Source organism: Oncorhynchus kisutch, linkage group LG24 (genome assembly GCF_002021735.2).
Source record: "Oncorhynchus kisutch isolate 150728-3 linkage group LG24, Okis_V2, whole genome shotgun sequence".
Lineage (NCBI taxonomy): Eukaryota > Metazoa > Chordata > Actinopteri > Salmoniformes > Salmonidae > Oncorhynchus > Oncorhynchus kisutch.
In genome coordinates, this window is record NC_034197.2 from 5,616,882 (window position 1) to 5,636,833 (window position 19,952).

Below are 19,952 nucleotides of genomic sequence, written 5' to 3' on the forward strand. Positions count from 1 at the left end.
TTGTCATATTAAACCATTAAACTCAGAAAGGACGCCTGTATCTTGGTAGTGACTGGATGTAATCCCTGAGCAGTTTCCTTCCTTTCCGGCAACTGAGTTAGGAAGGACGCCTGTATCTTTGTAGTACCATCCAAAGCCTAATTAATGTGCTCAAAGGGATATTCAGAATCTCCTTTGTTTATTTTCACACATCTATCAATCATTGACAAAACTCCCTGGTCTTTGTGGTTGAGTCTATGCTTGAAATTCCCTACTCGATTGATGGACCTTACAGATAGTTGTATGTGTGGGGTACAGAGATCATGTTAATCATAATTATTGAACATGGAATGAGTCCACGCAACTTCTGCAATTTGTTAAGCACCTTTTTTACTCCGGAACTTATTTAAGCTTGCCATAGCAAAGAGGTAGAATACTTATTGACTCAATACATTTCAGATTAAGTTTTAATTATTATTTTTTCATTCTACAAACAAAATATGAAAGAGGTGTGAATACTTTCTGAAGGCACTATTCCATACCCTCAACATTCAAGCCAAAATTTGATGCAACCGATTAGTAAGTCAACGTCCATAGTGTTTTTTCAACTGAGTTGGTAGGTCAGTGACCACGTTTACAGTATTCCGGATAGTAGCTCATATCCCGCTTAAGGTCTTATTTGCTATAAGCTGTTTACATGCACCTTTTGATATCCCACTTACGAGTATCCCTCTATCCATGAATACAAATAACATTCCTCATTTAAATTCATATGGGTTAAATGGAATAGTAACTGAAATATGGACACTCACTGTAGGCTCACTCACTCTCACATGTAGTGTAATATTAACTCCTGCAGAATTATGCATTTCTTGCAGTAAAATAATGGACTGAATTTTTATTTTGTCTCTGGAACAGGAGTGGAGAAATATATGATTTATTTATTTCAGCATCTTGAGAAAATGCAAATGTTCATGTAATGTGTTATCTTTGACACTTATGCAAGCCGACAGTATTTCAACCAAATAAATTATGCACCCAAGGCAAACTGAAGTATTAGCGGAAACGTATTGCATCGTTTTCTCAGCTTCTCATTTCCTTAAACCCGGTCAAACAGATGACACAATCTTTCTACTGTTTTTTTTACCGATGGCCTGGACCCTTAACATTCTTGCTCCACGAATGTACTGCCTATCAATTTAAGACATTCTGATGAGCACTGCTTTATTTAGTATTCTAGGGAAACAAGTTATGACAGAAGAGAAGCTGCATGTAGGCCTACCAAATGTCAGAAATTATAATATGGCCTACCAAATGATTGGAAATGATGAATTAGGGGTGAAAGTAGCCTAAACCAGTCAATCAAGAACAGAGTATCAGCTAAATCAATTATGGAATTATTATGGTGGATCGAACTGCACAGGTAGCCTACTTTTTGAAGTGATTTGTTTAACAATCTGATAACCTCACACAACACCCATGATATGTGAAACTGGAAAAACAACAGTAAACGGAATAAGATGTTTACATGACACAGTATCCCATCTAAGATCAGCATATCCCAGGCATTTTATCCGGGTTTCTCATAACCGGGATACAAGCTTTTTCAGGTTATTGTAAACAGGATATGATACAGTGGGGCAAAAAAGTATTTAGTCAGCCACCAATTGTGCAAGTTCTCCCACTTAAAAAGATGAGAGAGGCCTGTAAGACAAAATGAGAAAAAAAATCCAGATAATCACATTGTAGGATTTGTAATGAATTTATTTGCAAATTATGGTGGAAAATAAGTATTTGGTCAATAACAAAAGTTTATCTCAATACTTTGTTATATACCCTTTGTTGGCAATGACTGTCACGCCCTGGTCGAAGTATTTTGTGTTTATCTTCATGTATTGGGTCAGGCCAGGGTGTGGCATGGGTTTTTGTATGTGGTGTGTATATATTGGGATTGTAGCTAGTGGGGTGATCTAGCAAAGTCTATGGCTGTCTGGAGTGGTTCTCAATCAGAGGCAGGTGTTTATCGTTGTCTCTGATTGGGAACCATATTTAGGCAGCCATATTCTTTGAGTTTGTCGTGGGTGATTGTCCTTAGTGTCCTTGTTCCTGTCTTTGTTAGTTTTCACAAGTATAGGCTGTTTCGGTTTTCGTTTCGTTCATTTACGTTCTTTGTTTTGTAGTGTTTGTATTAATTCGTGTTTACGTTCATTCATTAAACATGGATCGCAATCTACATGCTGCATTTTGGTCCGACTCTCCTTCACACCTAGAAAACCGTTACAATGACAGAGGTCAAAGTTTTCTGTAAGTCTTCACAAGGTTTTCACACACTGTTGCTGGTATTTTGGCCCATTCCTCCATGCAGATCTCGTCTAGAGCAGTGATGTTTTGGGGCTGTTGCTGGGCAACACAGACTTTCAACTCCCTCCAAAGATTTTCTATGGGGTTGAGATCTGGAGACTGGCTAGGCCACTCCAGGACCTTGAAATGCTTCTTACGAAGCCACTCCTTCGTTGCCCGGGTGGTGTGTTTGGGATCATTGTCATGCTGAAAGACCCAGCCATGTTTCATCTTCAATGCCCTTGCTGATGGTAGGCTTTGTTACTTTGGTCCCAGCTCTCTGCAGGTCATTCACTAGGTCCCCCCGGTGGTTCTGGGATTTTTGCTCACCGTTCCTGTGATCATTTTTACCCCACTGGGTGAGATCTTGCATGGAGCCCCAGATCGAGGGAGATTATCAGTGGTCTTGTATGTCTTCCATTTCCTAATAATTGCTCCCACCAGTTGATTTCTTCAAACCAAGCTGCTTACCTATTGCAGATTCAGTCTTCCCAGCCTGGTGCAGGACAACAATTTTGTTTCTTGTGTCCTTTGACAGCTCTTTGGTCTTGGCCATAGTGGAGTTTGGAGTGTGACTGTTTGAGGTTGTGGACAGGTGTCTTTTATACTGATAACAAGTTCAAACAGGTGCCATTAATTCAGGTAATGAGTGGAGGACAGAGCAGCCTCTTAAAGAAGAAGTTACAGGTCTGTGAGAGCCAGAAATCGTGCTTGTTTGTAGGTGACCAAATACTTATTTTCCACCATAATTTGCAAATAAATTCATAAAAAAATTCTGGATTTATTTTCCTAATTTTGTCTGTCATAGTTGAAGTGTACCTATGATGAAAATTACAGGCCTCTCTCATCTTTTTGGTGGCTGACTAAATACACTTTTGCCCCACTGTATGTGTCCACTCAAAAAACAATACTTGAATGTCCTGAATAAAAACAGGATATTGGTGTGCATGTAAACATGGTCACTGACAAATTATTTCTGTGGGTGAAAATCCCTATGCCTATAAACTAAATGTGTCAAAATAGGTGGAGAGATTTTGGGGCAGTGGTTGGAGTCCGTTGATTGTTTTGTGTAGTTTTCCAACAATCATAATTACTATAATTAATCTTTAGGAATAGGCCTACACATAAATAGGTCTACATATATCACATAGGCCTACATAACCCATTGCTGACAGGTGTATACATTCTTGCACACAGCCATGCAATCTCCATAGACTAACATTGTCAGAAGAATGCCCTTACCGAAGAGCTTTCAATTTGCAACCGTCAATTTGGCACCGTCATAGGATGCCACCTTTCCAAGTCAGTTCATCAAATTTCTGTCCTGATAGAGCTGCCCTGGTCATTTGTAAGTGCTATTATTGTGAAGTGGAAACATCTAGGAGCAACAACGGCTCAGCTGCGAAGTGGTAGGCCACACAAGCTCACAGAACGGGACTGCGGAGTGCTGAAGCGTGTAGCGCCGAAAAATCGTCTGTCCTACCTGCCGGAATGCCTAGTGCCATCTGTAAAGTTTGGTGGACAAGGAATAATGGTGTGGCTGTTTTTCATGGTTTGGGCTATGCCCCTTTGTTCCAGTGAAGGGAAATCTTGACACTACAGCATACAATGACATTGTAGACGATTCTGTGCTTCCAACTTTGTTCCAACAGTTTGGTGAAGGCCCTTTCCTGTTTCAGCATGACAGTGCCCCCGTGCACAAACTGAGGTCTATATGGAAGTGGTTTGACGAGATCGGTGTGGAAGAACTTGACTGGCCTGCACAGAGCACTGACCTCAACCCCATCGAACATCTTTGGGATGAATTGGAACGCAGACTGCGAGCCAGGCCTAATCGCCCAACATCAGTGCCTGACCTCACTAATGCTCTTGTGGCTGAATGGAAGCAAGTTCCCACAGCAATGTTCCAACATCTAGTGGAAAGCCTTCCTAGAAGAGTGGCTGTTAGCAGCAAAGGGGGGACCAAATCTATATTAATGAGATGTTTGACGAGCAGGTGTCAACATACACTAAATGACCAAAAGTATGTCATGTTTATGATGGGCAGACCAATGTGTTTTTCATTTGACTACACTGACATCTACTGGCTGAGGATGGACAACTATTTAGCAGACGGCAGACTAGATGCTCAACATTGGATTTTCTTCCATAATCACTTTTACAACGTAAACCTCTATCAACATAGTAATACTGCTACTGTATTTCAACTTGCCTCAATTTTTTTTTAGGAATATACACGTCATTCTATATGACTAAATAAAACTCCACTTAGGTTAAACACAGGCTGCATGAGCAAATGTTTAAGAGGAGCCTATTGCTTAATTGCTTAATAATATATAACATGTTATGGTTGATAGTGATGGAAAATGCATGTATCAGGGGAAGGGAATTTGGTCAAATCGGGCTGAGACATATGCTACTTGCTACACAGCAATTTACAGAGCATTGTTGCGTTTGTCAAGGGCCATCAAGACTTCTAAGGTCAGCCAGGAACCAATTCATAGCAGGGTCCAATTTTCCAGTCCATACAGTAGCTCATCACCCTGCCAGCATTACATGGAGATAGGCCCAATACTGAAAATAAATATTTCACTAACCCCATGATGGTCTGAAACACAGGATGTTATATGCATGTAGAATTAAATACTGTATACTTTTTTTCCTTCTCAAACAAACCAAGTTGGTTTTAAAAAACGTGTTTTATTCCACATGCAGGCGTTTGTCATTTGTTTGATATACCTTACATACCGTCCATGTTTACATGTCATAGACATAATTATACATGCAATCATTTAGAATTTCTTAAAATCATGTACAATAAAGCTCCCAAGATTAATCTGAAGGCAAAGTTATGCTATCTTGTAGCCTATTAGAGCATCGTCATCCCCCACCAAAATATTCTGAAAGAATTTAAGATAAATCCTACATTTTTGGCCCCTGTTCCCACCAAACATGAGATACCAGCTTCTAGGACTTCTCTCTGAGAGATTACAGAAGGTTTACATGATATTGGATTTCAGATGAGAGCCAGGCTAGATGTGCATCCCAAATGGCACCCTATTCCTTATATAAGTGCACTACTTTTGACCAGAGTCCTATGGGCCCTGGTCAAAAGTATTCTGGTCAAAAGAAGTGCACTAAATTTGGAATATGGTACCATTTGGACTCCCCACTCTGAGATTGCCCTGTCTCTCTGATTCAGCTCCTTGATCTTGATCTAAAGTAGTGTCTGCCTGCTCAAGCAATATAGTTCACTCTGTCACATCCCACCACAAGCAGAGAAGCCCTACGTAAGCATTACGTGGTTATGTTACAGTGCAAACTGCCACTAGAGATAGGAAGTACATCATTACACAACACTGTATCTGCTCAATTATTAGTAGGGTCATGAAAATGACAGTGGAAATGTGCAAGGTATTTGTAATGATAATTGTAAGGCAATTGTAAGTTTGTGGTTGTCTGTTCTGGAGAGTAGGGCAACATGTACAGTTGAAGTCGGAAGTTTACATACACTTAGGTTGGAGTCATTAAAACTCATTTTTCAACCACTCCACAAATTTCTTGTTATACTATAGTTTTGGCAAGTCGGTTAGGACATCTACTTTGTGCATGACACAAGTAATTTTTCCAACAAGGCCTGTTTACAGACAGATTATTTCACTTATAATTCACTGTATCACAATTCCAGTAAGTTTACTGTGCCTGTCCACTAAGTTTACTGTGCCTTTAAACAGCTTGGAAAATTCCAGAAATGGTCATGCCTTTAGAAGCTTCTGATAGGCTAATTGACATAATTTGAGTCTACCTTCAAACTCAGTGCCTCTTTGCTTGACATCATGGGAAAATCAAAAGAAATCTGCCAATATTTATTTTTGTAGACCTCAACAAGTCTGGTTCATCCTTGGGAGCAATTTCCAAATGCCTGAAGGTACCGCGTTCATCTGTACAAACAATAGTACACAAGCACCATGGGACCACGCAGCCGTCATACCGCTCAGGAAGGAGATGCGTTCTATCTCCTAGAGATGAATGTACTTTGGTGCGAAAAGTGCAAGTCAATTCCAGAACAACAGCAAAGGACCTTGTGAAGATGCTGGAGGAAACAGGTACAAAGTATCTATATCTACAGTAAAACAAGTCCTATATCGACATAACCTGAAAGAAGAAGCCACTGTTCCAAAACCGCCATAACAAAAGCCAGACTACGGTTTGCAACTGCACATGGGGACAAAGATCGTACTTTTTGGGGAAATGTCCTCTGGTCTGATGAAACAAAATTAGAACTGTTTGGCCATAATGACCATCGTTATGTTTGGAGAAAAAAGGGTGAGGCTTCCAACCGTGAAGCACGGGGGTGGCAGCATCATGTTGTGGGGGTGCTTTGCTGCAGGAGGGACTGGTGCACTTCACAAAATAGATGGCATCATGAGGTAGGAAAAGTATGTGTTTATATGGAAGCAACATCTCAAGACATCAGTCAGGAAGTTAAAGCTTGGTCGCAAATGGGTCTTCCAAATGCATACTTCCAAAGTTGTGGCAAAATGGCTTAAGGAGTGGCCATCACAAAACCCTGACCTCAATCCTATAGAACATTTGTGGGCAGAACTGAAAAAGCGTGTGCGAGCAAGGAGGCCTATACCAACCTAACTTACACCCGCTCTGTCAGGAGGAATGGGCCAAAATTCACCCAACTTATTGTGGGAAGCTTGTGGAAGACTACCCAAAACGTTTGACCTAAATTAAACAATTTAAAGGCAATGCTACCAAATACTAATATTGAGTGTATGTACATTTCTGACCCACTGGGAATGTGATGAAAGAAATAAAAGCTGAAATAAATTATTCTTTCTACTATTATTCTAATATTTGACATTCTTCAAATAACTGACCTAAAACAGGGAATTTTTATTGGGATTAAATGTCAGGAATTGTGAAAAACTAACTAAACTAGTTTAAATGTATTTGGCTAAGGTGTATGTAAACGTCTGACTTCAACTGTATTGGCACTTCAAGACAGGGCATGAATACGAACAATAACTAGTCAGCACAGTCAGTCAAAGCTGATTTTTTTTCATGGCCTGTATTAACGAGGGGATCTCCATTTTGATAGACATGCATGAGTGCACTTGATGACTGGCTTTCTCAATTAGTCTTTCTGCGATTCCTTGCATACTTTCCTTGCCACCTCTCCTCCCCTCAACCATATGGAGAACATCCAAGGTCCCTTCTCCAATGTGTTTTAATGAAGGAAGCTAGGAGAGGGAATTCGAAGGAAGAGGAATTGAGAAATAGCCACTGTAGTGATTTCACTGCAGTACCACCGTTTTTCTTTAGATGGGTGTCTTTGCTTGAAGATGGGGCTGTAGTGTAGTTGCTTAAATTCTCCTACAGATTTTCTGTACCTAATAATGACCTATTCTGAAAATCCCACAAATTTAGTCACCTCGACAAAAAATGAAATGCCTAAAACAACAATTTACAGTATTTGAAAGATTTTTGTGCAACATTTATTTAAAGGCCCCATTCTATTGTGAAATATGAAAAGACATAATAAGCCAGTCAGTGGCTGCAATTTGTCTTCTGTGTCAATGAATGCTGCTGTCTGTGTTCATTTGCATTGACAGCTATGCCCAGATCCCTCAGACACAGACAGAACCCAGAGTGTTATTATACAGGGTGTAGTGAGGAGTAGTTTCTCTCCAAGAAAGGAAAGCCCATGCAATTTACAGACCCAAGAAAATGCAGGACTGCAGTGCTAGATAGAGTGCACAGTCAGTAACCAATGGAATTGTTGCTGTAGTCTGTTCAAGACATGCTCTCGTAGTGTCTTCTGTAAGAGCATCATCTTCTTAGCCACATACCATAGCACTTCATATTTAATTTTGTATGTAGGCTACAGTATCTGCCATACACACTAATTACAGCATTGACTATTTCCTCCATATTGTTTGTCTACACACAGTTGTATTTGTACTTATTATGGCAGCAGCTACTCTTCCTGGGGTCCAGCAAAATGAAGGCAGTTAAACATTAAGTGTGTGTGCCCTCAGGCCCCCTACTCTACTACCACATATCTACAACACAAAATCCATGTGTATGTGTGTGTGTATAGTATGTAAACTCAGCACAAAAAGAAACGTCCCTTTTTCAGGACCCTTTCTTTCAAAGAGAATTCGTAAAAATCAAAATACCTTCCCAGATCTTCATTGTAAAGGGTTTAAACACGGTTTCCCATGCTTGTTCAATGAACCATAAACAATTAATGAACATGCACCTGTGGAATGGTCATTAAGACACTAACAGCTTACAGACTGTAGGCAATTAAGGTCACAGTTATGAAAACGTAGGACACTAAATAGGCCTTTCTACTTACTCTAAAAAACACCAAAAGAAAGATGCCCAAGGTCCCTGCTCAGCTGCGTGAATGTGCCTTAGGCATGCTGCAAGGAGGCATGAGAACTGCAGATGTGGCCAGGGAAATAAATTGCAATGTCCGTACTGTGTGATGCCTAAGACAGCGCTACAGGGAGACAGGACGGACAGCTAATCGTTCTCGCAGTGGCAGACCATGTGTAACAACACCTGCACAGGATTGATACATCCGAACACCACACCTGCTGGACAGGTACAGGATAGCAACAACTGCCCGAGTTACACCAGGAACACACAATCCCTCCACCAGTGCTCAGACTGTCCGCAATAGGCTGAGAGACGCTGGACTGAGGGCTTGTAGGCCTGTTGCAAGGCAGGTCCTCACCAGACATCACCGGAAACAACATTGCCTATGGGCACAAACCCACCGTTGCTGGACCAGACAGGACTGGCAAAAGTGCTCTTCACTGATAAGTCGCAGTTTTGTCTCAAAAGGCAAGATGGCCGGATTCCTGACATGACCCTCCAGCATGACAATGCCACCAGCTATACTGCTCGTGATTTCCTGCAAGACAGAAATGTCAGTGTTCTGCCATGGCCAGCGAAGAGCCCGGATCTCAATCCCATTGAGCACGTCTGGGACCTGTTGGATTGGAGGGTGAGGGCTAGGGCTGTTCTCCCCAGAAATGTCCAGGAACTTGCAGGTGCCTCGGTGGAAGAGTGGGGTAACATCTCACAGCAAGAACTTGCAAATATGGTGCAGTTCATGAGGAGATGTACTGCAGTACTTAATGCAGCTTGTGGCCACACCAGATACGGGGCGGCAGTAGTGGTTAGAGCGTTGGACTAGTAACTGAAAGTCCACGAGCTGACAAATCTGTCGTTCTGCCCCTTAACAAGGCAGTTAACCCCCTGTTCCTAGGCCGTCATTAAAAATAATAATTTGTTCTTAACTGACTTGCCTAGTTAAATAAGGTTAAAAAAAATACAGACTTTTACTTTTGATTGTGACCCCCCCCCCTTTGTTCAGGGACACATTATTCCATTTCTGTTAGTCACATGTCTGTGGAACTTGTTCAGTTTGTTTGTGGTTGAATCTTATGTTCATACAAATATTTACACATGTTAAGTTTGCTGAAAATAAACGCTGTTGACAGTGAGAGGATGTTTATTTTTTTGTTGCTGAGTTTAGATCCCCTGAATGCAGCTCACTCTCCAGATCCCAGTCACCTGAATTCTGATCACCTGTATGTCGTAATCACTCACTATTTAGTTCAGTTCTTTGCACCCCATCATTGTGAGGTATTGTTTGTTTTGTGACACACTGTCACACCCTGACCATAGTTTACTTTGTATATTTCTATGTTTTGGTTGGTCAGGGTGTGAGCTGAGTGGGCATTCTATGTTTCATGTCTAGTTTGTCTATTTCTATGTCTGGCCTGATATGGTTCTCAATCAGAGGCAGGTGTTAGTCATTGTCTCTGATTGGGAACCATATTTAGGTAGCCTGGGTTTCACCGTGTGTTGGTGGGTGATTGTTCCTGTCTCTGTGTTTTCACCAGATAGGGCTGTTTCGGTTTTCGTTACGTTTCCACGTTTGTTGTTTTTGTATTGATTCGTGTTTTATGTTTGTTGATTAAACATGGATCGCAATCTACACGCCGCATTTTGGTCCGACTCTCCTTCACCAAAAGAGAACCGTTACACACACTTCTGTTCGGAGCTCTCTTTTTCCCGTAATTTAATCCTTCTGTGTATGATAGTTTTGGCCTGCCTCACTAACGACGTCTTTTGCCTATTTCCTTCCTGTACTTTAGCCTATCGGATTCCCTGTTATCAGCCTGATGTCCATGTTACTAGCCTTTTCCCTGCCTATACTGTTGCCTTTTTGGACCACCTGTGTAGGACCTTCTGCCTGGACCCAGCTACCTGCCAGCTACCTGCCTCCTCCTGTGAAATTGCACAAAGTAGGGGGGTAGGCTTAAGAGGTTATTAATTAACATTAAACACCTGCTGTGCCCTGCGCTTGAAACCAGCACTCTGTCTCCCATCGTGATCAATACAACGTCATCGACGTGGGTCTTTTTTACATCCAAAATTTAACCTAAATCCAATGACATGGTGATTTTGTTGTTGTTGTTGAATTCACGTTAGCTTGACAACTCAACTAAATATAAATAAAAAATAGACGTTGAACTGACGTCTGACCACTGGGTATTAACACATTTTTTTGCATATGTAATGCAATCATTCTGTTCATGAACCATATGCCAGATTCACTCGACAATATCGTTTTCACTTTGAGTTTCATTACGAAACGCTATATTCAGAAACGTTTCACGTTTGTATTTTTTCATCAAATGATTGCTCATGGGTACCTTCGTGTACTGTTCTCAGATAGTTTTATTAATAGATTTGAGATGTGTATTAAAATGGGGTTTGTTGCAAAATGCTATGTATACATTCTTTAGCTGGAATAGAATGTTCGTATCCTGTGTATTTGACTGATATGTGGTTGTCTCACATAGCTATCTTAAGATGAATGCACTAACTGTAAGTCACTTTGTATAAAAGCATCTGCTAAATGACAAATGTCATTTTACAAAGAGAACTCATATTGCTATATTGATTCATAAAAACTAAAAATAAACTTAAAATAATGTCACGTTATTTGTTGCATTTGACTGTTTAAAACCTAGCAGTACTAGTTATTTATCTGATAGTAAAGCAGATATATAGCTGTTTGCAACAAAACTATTTGTCTCTCTGAAATGTCTGTCATTTAACAACCCCATGCCATGATTCGATGAGGAAAAAACAAGCCAATCTCTTTCATGTAAGTTCTTCAAACAGTAAAGCTAATTTACAAAAAAATCTGAAATGGATATATAGCGTTTTGTGATCAAACTCTTCACAACTAAGACCATGAAAATATTGAGATTTCAATTTATGTGAATGATATCTATGCAACAATATGGTTGAAGTAGAGTATGGTACCATTCAGTAAACTGAACTTAAATCAATACTCCACCAACTGCAATATGAATATATACCAGTCAAAAGTTTAAACACACTCATTCAAGGGTTTTTATTTGTACTATTTTCTACATTGTAGAATAATAGTGAAGTTCCCACATACTCTGGACACTTGTTGGCTGCTTTTCCTACACTGTAGTCCAACTCATCCCAAACAGTCTCATTTGGGTTGAGGTTGGGTGATTATGTAGGCCAGGTCATGTGATGCAGCACTCCATCACTCTCCTTGATAAATAGCCCTTACACAGCCTGGAGGTGTGTTGGATCATTGTCCTGTTGAAAAACAAATGATAGTGGGACTAAGCGCAAACCAGATGGGATGGCGTATCGCTGCAGAATGCTGTGGTAGTCATGCTGGTTAAGTGCGCCTTGAATTCTAAATAAATCACAGACAGTGTCACCAGCAAAGCACCCCCACAGCATCACACCTCCTCTATGCTTCACGGTGGGAACCACACATTTGGAGATCATCCGTTTATCGATTCTGCGCCTCACAAAGACACGGCGGTTGGAACCGAAATCTCAAATTTGGACGTATCAGAACAAAGGATTTCCACCGGTCTAATGTCCATTGCTCATGTTTCTTGGCCCAAGCAAGTTTCTTCTTCTTATTGGTGTAGTGGTTTCTTTGCAGCAGTTCGACCATGAAGGCCTGTTTCACGCAGTCTCCTCTGAACAGTTAATGTTGAGATGTTACTTGAACTCTGTGAAACATTTATTTGGGCTACAATTTCTGAGGCTGGTAACTCTAATGAACTTACCTCTGCAGCAGAGGTAACTCTGGGTCTTCCTTTCCTGTGGCGGTTTTTATGAGAGCCAGTTTCAATCATAGCGCTTGATGGTTTTTGCAAACTTCACTTGAAGAAAAGTTATAGAAATTTTACGTATTGACTAACCTTCATGCCTTAAAGTAATGGACTATTGTTTCTCTTTGCTTAGTTGAGACTTTGAGACCAAATAGGGCTTCTATATGTCACAACACAACTGATTGGCTCAAATGCATTAAGAATGAAATAAATAACATAAATGAACTTTTAACACGGCACACCTGTTAAATGCACTCCAGGTTACTACCTCAGGAAGCTGGTTGAGAGAATGACAACGCTTCTTGTTATTGAATCCTTAGTGGATCCATTGTCTTTCGACAGACCTAAACATTTCTGATTTTGACCTTTGAGAATGCCCCCCCCCCCCCCCCCGCACCACACACACACACACACACCGCACACACACACACACACTATAATATTCTGTATAGCACTGTACATGCCCTGGATTTGACCCCCATGCTAAACCCAATTGCCACATTATCTGCACTCTAATGTTCCTCTCATCCTAGTCATATCGCAGAGAGAGAATCAGATTTAGTGCCTAGAATGCCCTGAGGCATCTTCAAATGACTGTTAGGCACATGAAGGGTAAAGGGCTTGTCATATCAATCTGACAAGCCCATTGGGAATTCAGGGATATAGAGCATGCAGGGTGTGTAAGGGATTGGCTGTGATAGGTTTAGGAGGAAACATGATTCCCATTGTTGGGAGGTGAGAGAGAGCCTTATACCGTTCATGTCGTATGGCTAGTAGGGCCCTTTGTCAGTTAGAAACCTTGAATAGAGTGCATTTAAAATGCAATGACTAGTACTGTTCTACCACTACTGCCACTTCAACTATTTATTGTGTATACTTATACTATGACAACTAATACTACTTCTACGATTACTACTCTGCTTCTACTACTACAATTACAACAACCACTACTAATAATAATACATATTCAATAGTAAAACTGATGCTAATAACAACGATGGTGATAATAACAATGCTTTTTTGAAATCCTTCCCATAATCTTATATATGTACGAGGACCCCAAGATCCCTTGGGAAATCTCTAATGTATTCAGCACAAGCCTTGGGAGTAAAATGAAAACAAATGTGGTGTAATAAAGCCGAGAAGATGAAGCGATTCCGTGATGATGCTCTCCACCACCCCTATAAATCTAAATAAAAGTGGAGCAGGTCATATTGGCCGCCTCCGCCTCCCGCATGCATATAGATATGGGGTGCATATAAGACAGAAGGGGCCTGAAGTTGATCCTATCTCCCCCAACTACAACACCAGTAGGAATATTATCTAGTGAGAGAGAGCGAGAGCAGCAAGGACCTCAATATGACAGCCACATATATGCCCAGGTTGTGAGCAGAGCAACAAGCCCAACTCCTACACCCAACCAAGCCCAATCCATTGACCTAAGAGGCATTCACCAGATGCTTAGCATGCTCTGATCAAACCTAATCGTCCAAAACTAAACCACAACAAATAACAAAACTGGACACTATGGAACATAATGCGTTTACCATCTCATGCTGGAATATACAAGGTCTGAGGTCAACTGCCCTTGCCCTAAAGAGCAGGAACCCAGACTTCACCAATGAAATACAGACATTGTTATCCTACAAGAAACATTGTATAGAGGAGACGGACCCATTGGTTGTCCTATGTTACAGGGAGCTGGTAGTTCCTTCCATCAAGCTACCAGTAGTAAAACAGGGAAGGAACTCGGGGGTATTCTAATATAGTCCAGACAACTCATTCTATTAAATTAATCAAAAAACATATGGTTAGAAATGAATAGGGAAATAAAAGAGACATTTCCTCCCGTGTGCTACTACCTATATCCCGCCAACAGAGTCCCCATACTTAAAGGACGACAGCTTCTCCACCCTAGAGGGGGAAATCAACAACTTCAAGGCCCAGGGACATGTACTAGTCTCTGGCGACCTAAATGGCTGAACTGGACAAGAACCTGACAACCTCAGCACACAGGGGGACAAGCACCTACCTGAAGGTGACAGCATCTCTCCCCAATATGCCTCCCTAGATACAACTACGACAAAACAACAAAAACAGGTCACAATTCCGGCAGCTCTGTCGCACGCTGGGTCTGTACATAGTCAATGGTAAGCTTAGAGGGGACTCCTATCGCAAGTACACCTATAGCTCATCTCTTGGCAGTAGTACTGTAGACTACTTTATCATCGACCCCAACCCAGAGTCTGTCAGCATGTTCACAGACAGCCAACGGACACCCCTAACAGACCACAGAAAAATCACAATATGAACAATATGACATTTTGAACAGAACAATACTCAACCACGAAGCATCAAAGCCAAACAAATTGCATGCTATTAAGAAATGCAATAGATGGAAGGTTGGTAGTGTAGAAGCCTACCAAAAAAATATTGACCAACAAATCCTTTCCCTCCTAGACAACGTCCAGGGCAAAATGTTTCCCTGCAATAGTGAAGGTGTAAACTTAGCAGTTTGAAGTCAGAACAGTATATTTAACCTATCAGCTAACATATCACATTTAATCCTAAGAAATCTAAAAACAATGAGAAATGGTTTTATAAAGAATGCAAAAACCTTAGTAATAAATTGAGAAACCTATCCAACCAAAAGCACACTGACCCAGAAAAACTTAGCTTAGGCCTTCACTATGGGGGAACACTAAAACAGTACAGAAATACACAAAGAAAACAAAGAAGGATCAGCATGTCATAAAACAGCTCAATGTGATTGAAGAATCCATAGAATCAGAAACACACCAATCAAACAACAGCATGAAGAGCTACCTATCCAAAAATGGAGATGCATAGATAAACAACTTCTCCAACCTTTTCGGACATATAACAAAGAACTGAGAACATGATAATTTACAAAACTTAGAATCAGTTATGAAAGACTACCACTGGATTCTCAAATTACATTGAATGAGCTACAGGACAAAATACAAACCCTCCAACCCAAAAAGTGCTGTTGGGTTGATGCTATACTTATCGAAATGATGATAAAATATACAGATCCCAATTAAAATGGGCTATACTTAAACTATTCAACATTATCCTCAGCTCTGGTATCTTCCCCAATATTTGGAACCACGGTCTAGTCACCCCTAATCCACAAAAGTGGAGGCAAATTTAACCACAATAATTACTGTGGAATGTGCGTCAACAGCAATCTTGGAAATAATCCTCTGCACTATCATCAACAGCAGACTCCAACATTTCCTCAGTGAAAACGATGTCCTGAGCAAATGTCAAATTGGCTTCTCACCAAAATATCGTACGACAAACAACGTATACACCCTGCACACCCTTATTGACAATCAAACATATTAAAACAAAAGCAAAGTCTTGCTTTGTTGACTTCAAAAAAACATTTGAGTTGTGATGGTATGATGGTTTGTTATATAATGGGCTCCCGAGTGGCTCAGCAATCTAAGGCACTGCATCTCAGTGCTAGAGGCGTCACTACAGACCCAGGTTTGTTTCCAGAGTCCCATAGGGCGACGCACAATTGGCCCAGCGTCGTCCGGGTTAGGGTTTGTCTGGAGTAGGCCATCATTGTAAATAAGAATTTGTTTAAATAAATAAATAAATATATACATTGTGTGCAGTATTCTGCAAAAATATACTTTGTATTCAAGCAAAACCCCCACACAATACAATTAAGACTACACCCGCTAGTTATCAAAATCCAGAAAAGATGTCCACATGTTCCACCACAAAGCCCTCACCTACAGAGAGGTGAACCTAGAGAAGAGTCCCCATCAGACAGCTGGTTTTGGGGTTCTGTTCACAAAAAGAACACAATTAGAACCATCAAAATTACAAGAAAGCAAAAAGATAACTACTTGACACACGGGAAAGAATGAACCAAAAACCAGAGCAAATTGGAATTCTATTTGGCCCTAAACAGAGAGTATACAGTGGCAGAATACCTGACCACTGTGACTGACCCAAAATGAAGAAAATCCTTTCCATAGGAAGACCTGGCTCTCAAGAGAAGACAGGATATGTGCCCATTGTCCACAAAATGAGGTGGAAACTGAGCTGGACTTACTAACCTGCTGCCAAATGTATAACCACACTAGAGACAAATATTTCCCACAGATCACAAAGAATTTGAAAACAAATCAAACAATGATAAACTCCCATATCTGTTAGGGCGAAGTACTGCAATATCCAATCACAGCAACAAGATGTGTGGCCTGCTATCATGAGAAAAAGGCAACCAGTGGAGCACAAATAACATTGTAAATACCACCAATATTTATCTGTTTAGTTATCTTCCCCCACTATTCAAGAGAGAGACCGAGAGAGACTATTATATGTGCTGCACATTTGTCTTTTGTCTCACTGCATGATGACGTAAGTACATAGTTCTCCCTGTAAAATGTGTGTTTGCACTTCCCTGAATGTTTTATAGAACCTCAACATCTAAATACTACTGCACTGTGAGACGGATCCAATAAAGAAAAGTGGCATTATAGATTTTAATATCGAGAGAGAGAGAGGTATGTTTCCCATGCCAATATAGCCCTTTGATTTGAATTGAATTTAAATTAATTGAGAGAGAGAGAGAGAGGGGGAGAATACAGGGAACAACTTAGCAAAATGTGCCATCTTCCATTTGGTGCTTAATTAATACAACCAAGATGTATAACAGAGAGAGAATAACAAGCTCACTTTTACTAGTACAGTACCTCAATGGTCCTCTAAGGGCCACTGTTGTGTAATTGTACCATAATGAGACAAGCCCTCCAAAACAGAGTTAAATATAATGCCAGTAGTTTTGAACAATATCAGAGGGAAAATGTCTGTTTAACATACAATAATTAATATAAAATAAATGTTTCCTATTAAACAACAACAACAAAGGCTATCACACATATGGAAGGAAACTGAGGGGAATAAGGGCACATTTTTTACAGATGTGAATCAGGCAGTGTAGAATTAATCAACACTAACTAGAGCTGGTTTCTTTTCTCTCTCCAATAACACATCTACTGTAGTAGTCATACTTGGTGGTTACGAAACCCATTCAATGCCATTCAAAGCAACTGACTCCCTGACAAGGAGCCTACTTATTACACAGATAAAGAATAGTAAACAGTATACGCACAATAAATAATTGATACCAAATAAGTCTAGGGAGCGTGCCACAGCCCTTTCCAGGCTAGGAAAGGAAAGGACAGAGCTCCCAAGTTGTTTATTTTTGTCCCCCTTTTCATGTCCCTCTCATTTTACGAGCCATGAGTCAACAGCACCACGTAAATGATATTTTGACACAGAGAGACATAAATTATTCAATGGAATTTACTTTTATGCTAGAATTTAGACCGTTTCAGAACCCTTTCTCTCTATCCCTCCCTCCTCTACCCAGTCCTGCCAGCCAGCCAGCCAGTAGAAACTATTCAGAGATGGATCAGAGGCTGAGAGAGGGAGATTCTGCAGTGACTTGAAGATCCATCACTGACTTGTTTCATATTCAGCCCTCTAAGCTCCCCGATCCCTGACACACTTCCTCAATCATGTGCTCTGAAAAGATTAGGGAAGACACGAAAAGCCTCCGAAACCATTTTTGATGACTGAGATATCAGTTCAATGTGGTCATTAGGTCATCCGAGTAAGGCCCTGGCCATGGTTGGATTGTGCTTTGTTTTGATACCAAAACTTTAAAGAAAAGTTTTTTCTTGTTATATATTTGGCCACGTTGCAGGGGTGTTTACTACGGAGGGGTCAGTTCAATGAAACCTGTAATTCAATCTAAGACACATTGTGAATATTGCTATGATGGGTATGATTGAATTCCAGCCTCACTCACATTAAGCTGCCACTCAAAAAGGAAACAAAAACATTCCAATAGGAGGCTATTTCCTGTATACTTGTCATCTTATCATGGTTGCGGTAAAACAGCCATCTTAGAATTCCCAACATTACTTCCCATTTCGGTACGACAATAATGGGTATGGTTACATGCACACAATAATGTGATTTGTTGTAAAATAGTCCGATTAATAAGTCGTTGATTTCCCTAATAATCCTGTTTACATGAACACATCTTGATGGCACCGATAAACGCAGACAATCTGCATTCCAAATACTTGTTCTACCACAGTGACCATGTTATTTTGGGATGGATATTTGATTCTGAGTTCAGACATATAAAGTTTGTATGTGAAAACTATTTATAAGACACATACATTCAGTTGTTCCGAACTCACTTCATTCCCGCTTAAGAGGGAGGCTTGCCCTGCTGGTGCTAGCACATGCACAAATGAAATACACAGCTGAAACGCCGATTAAGGTGTTTACATGCCCTAATAAGATTGCTCAGAAAACAAAGTGTTTTAATCTCTGTATGTTTACTTCGATGTTGACCGTACGCCGGCTAAACAGAGTAAGGTGTTTACATGACTATTGCATAATCTGCCTAGTGCCATAATCAGTTTATTATCGAATTATAACTGTGCATGTAAACATACTCAATAATGTTGTTCTAGTGCAAAATGGATTCCTGTCATCTCCAAAATGGGCGAAACACTCCATCATCATCAGAATTATAATCTTGCCACAGATAATAGTCCCTGCCTGTAACTATAATCTACTACTAAGTCATCACTTGTGGGTAATCCTCAATCACTCATCCTCCAAGTGGTTCTTCATTCATAATTTATTCTCATCACATTTGATGAAAGTCACTGACCTAGAACTACCAAGAGAGTCAACTCTTTTAAGTAGCATTAACATTGTACACCCACCCACCACCACGTCTTCAAGAAACAGCAATAAAGCTCTCTGGTATCAATATTAGGATCCCACTTTTATGCTCTGCTACATATATATTCCTCATGGAAAAAATACAAGTTTTGGCGAATGACAAAATATCCAAACAAAACTGTTCTATTACAAAATGTAACTTTCCTTTTTCAACTTCACACAGTGCCTTCAGAAAGCATTGACGGCCGTGGACTTTTTCCACATTTGGTTGTGTTTTAAAGTGGCATTAAAATTGATTTAATCGTCCTCTTGTGATCGTTTCATGTTAATTAATTCTGTGTTCCCGGTCCAAAATGACCGCCCCATTATAGCTGATTATAAATCCATAATAATACATATATTATCACCTAATGTGTTAGATCTTTTTATCAACTGTGAACATTACACATTTTGAACTTCTATTTGCTATTTATGGCCTGTAGGACTCATTAACCTGAGCTCATACAACTCGTTTTTGAGAAAATAAAATGTATAATGTATGGATTATTTTGACTATAACAGATACTCAGATGAACATATTGTGCTATTTATCACAGACTACTTTGTGTCAAAGTTTAACAAGGACATTTGTTTTGAAACCATTTAAAATGTTTAAAGAGTGGC